Source organism: Cucurbita moschata, unplaced genomic scaffold (genome assembly GCF_002738365.1).
Source record: "Cucurbita moschata cultivar Rifu unplaced genomic scaffold, Cmos_1.0 Cmo_Scf00002, whole genome shotgun sequence".
Taxonomy (NCBI): Eukaryota; Viridiplantae; Streptophyta; class Magnoliopsida; order Cucurbitales; family Cucurbitaceae; genus Cucurbita; species Cucurbita moschata.
In genome coordinates, this window is record NW_019268518.1 from 2213277 (window position 1) to 2216728 (window position 3452).

Below are 3452 nucleotides of genomic sequence, written 5' to 3' on the forward strand. Positions count from 1 at the left end.
TTTTTTTTTTTAAAAAAAAAAAAAAAAAAAAAAAAAATAGCGGTGGTTTAGTTAATATGGACTCGAGTTAACCGTGCAGAATTCTGGTTGCAGGCCTGACGAAATTATTGATTTGGGCTCGAGCCCATCTGTGGCCCATGACAACAAATCCACTCCTAATACCCAGGCCTGGCCCGACAAATTTTGCAATCCGATTACTAATAATAATCGTAGTTAGGCTTAGGCTGGATAGTGTTGTAGCAGACTAGGTGGAAAATGGCCAGAGGTCTCCTGAACATAACCTCAAACATGTCCTGAGGGGGTGGACCACACAGATAATCCAGTAGTTGGCAAGCATATGGGGTCATTTCTCGAGACTCAAGAGTGACTTTATGGCCCTTTGGGGGTGGAGTTCACTAGTTGATATGGAAATGTCATACAATTCTAACAGATTTTATGAGGTAACGCCACAACCCAAAATACTGATTATTATGATAATGCAAGTAGTAGTCATAAGAACAATTGCTATGATAATGCAAATAGTAGTCATAAGAACAGTAAAGTTAGTACAACTCAAGCTAAGGGTAGATCAGGGTGCCAAGAAAGGGTGAACCACCTCCCAGATTTAGAATGGGTTTGTGATAGTCATAAGAACCATTCAAATTTTCGAGGCCTTCCAAAAGCTCAAATAGTTGTCATTCGGTAGATCAGAGTGAACCACCTCCCAGACTTAGAGTTGGTTTGTGATAGTCATAAGAACCATTCAAATTTTCAAGGCCTTCCATCATGGTGCCATGAAAGGGTGAACCACCTCCCAGACTTAGAGTGGGTTTGTGATAGTCATAAGAACCATTTAAATTTTCGAGGCCTTCCAAAAGTTCAAATAGTGGTAGAATTAGACTCGAATTTCCTAGGGCCTAGATAAAATCTCATGGTAACCTACTAGGAATTGGAAATAAGAACCTACTGGTAGGTTACTCAATAATATTTTTATACTCATCACATTATACATTTTTTTTTCTAGATACTCACTGACTATAGGTAGAGGTGGGGTTCGGGAGTTGTGCAGTCATGGAGGGGTCATCTTAGGGCATCAGTCTTGCCTATGTATTTTTGAATCTTTTATATTTTAATTAAAATTGTATTCTAAACATATTCCCCATTTGTAATAAACTTAAATAGCTCTAACCTGAATTGATTTTTAATTTTTTTTAATTGTGGTATTGTTTGGTTTTATTTTGCAAAATTTTACCATATTTTATTTTTCTTTTGTCTTCGTTTTTATCTTTTTAGTCATGGTCTGAGATTCGAAGTCTCAAAAATCGGATCATGAGAAGTCACTTCCTATGTAAACTCGATCCTACTAGATCATGCTTTAAACGATAAGAATCCAAAAATGAGATCACTTCCTAAATATATATGAAATAATCTACTAGAATCATACCCTAAATAATTGAGATGTGTGTAACTAAAGAGAAGCTCGTGAGCAAGGTTACATGAACCAAAAATATGAAATTTATCATAAATGTAAGCTTAATTGGGTTAAGATTATTTGAGATAAATATACAAACATTATGACTGAATACAAAGTAATACCACTACGCTTAAATAAGTTTAGCAGAGCCGATAAAGTACTATCATGACGAGAACAACATAAAGAAGAAAGTGGTGATTTGAACTAAAATTAATTTAGAGAAGTAAAATATACCAAACTTTTATTATTTATATAATACTTATCAAATTAATTTCATACATCAAATATAAACATTATTTATTCCGATATATTCTTTTCAAACATAAAATTCTCTAAAGTATTTATTGAAATCGGAATGAAATAACATCTTAAAGTTGCGTAAGGAGAACGATCTTCCTAAATATTCTTTTAGAACCTTCAAAAATATTTTCAATTATAATTCTCGAAGTTGTTTCCAAATTTGGATTCATTTTCAAGCTATGAGTACAATCCACTTAAAAAAAATTCAACTTTTTGGCACAATTTTCTGTTGCTCTTTTATGAAAAAGAAAAAAAAAATTTATTCACTTGATTTTTTAAAATATTCAAATGAGAAGCTGACAATTGAGTAAGCCGATACAATTTGTTCTTGTCATCTTTGCTTACTTCTTTCATCGTGAAAATCTTGTGAACATAAAAAGTAATTTTCAAAATATGAGATGTCGGAGAAGAGAAAATTATTAGATTTTCGTACCATAAATTCTGCAATAAATAATTATAAGGACATAAAACTTTTGAAAAAACGATAAAAAAATAATAGAAATTGTTCTTGTCGTTTTGATTTATTCACATTTACACGTGTAAGTCGTGTGTAAGGAAGTAATACACATCTAATTTGTTCGTCGACCACCTCTAAGAATAGAGATAGGTCCCAAGAGCATGATCGAATGTGTTTGCATTTGCATGGCCCTTTATAGTGAGACCACTTACTTAGTATTCTTCAAAATACTCGGTCGTGTGCCACATCATTTTTTAGATAAAGGCAAGACGCACATGCACGAAGGACGTGACATCGCGAGTAGAGACTGTAGCACGTGCATAGAGTAGACTTATATTTAAATTCCTAGTCTTAGGTTATAATAGGATATTTTGCATTTCATCGTTTTAAATTATTTTCTATTTGTTTTTATTTTCTCTAAATTTCAGTATTTCGTATTTAAACACGTAAGATCATGACTGTATTTTCCAGAGAAGAGGATGTTTTAAATGTTTTCGACATTTATATTATAGTTGATGCTTTCTTTTAAGAGTTATATTTCCGCATTAAAGATAAACATGAGACGTTAGTAGCGACTCTAAGTATGTAGAAATTTAGAGTCGTTACAATGCCGCTTGGAACGTATGAAACTTTGGACATAGGTATTCAGGTCATATCACAAGGAACACATAAAATCCTAGATGCGAGATCAGACTACATTGCTCGGAACGTAAGAAGTCTTGGATGTAAGTTTTCTGACTACACTGCTTGGAACGTAAGAAGCCTTGAACATAGGTTTTCAAACTATGCTGTTTGGAACGCATGTAGCCTTAGGCATAGGTTTCAGAACATATTGTAGGGACAAGAACTAAACTACTATTGTGTGTGAAATAAACCCACTCTTAGAGGAGACAGGATCTACATAAATAGTTTAATTAAGGATAGACGCCAGTATAGAGTATGGTAACAGATAAGGGATTCCTAAACGAGACCCACTCATCTTCCCTTCTTTTTTTATTAGAATAAGTACCATCTAAGGTGAGGGAACGTCCGAGAGCTAAGTTATCACAGAAGAAGTCGTTTTGGAGCGTTAGTCTGTTTTATATTTTAGATATTTTGTATTTGATTTTGTAACTATATCTCAAACCCCTTTTGCTCTTTAACATTTTATTTAAATTGCGACAGCAATATTGGAAATCACAATAGAAAGCGAAAAAGCAATTGGGGAGTGAACAATTTGGAGATTCCATAGAACATTTTTAA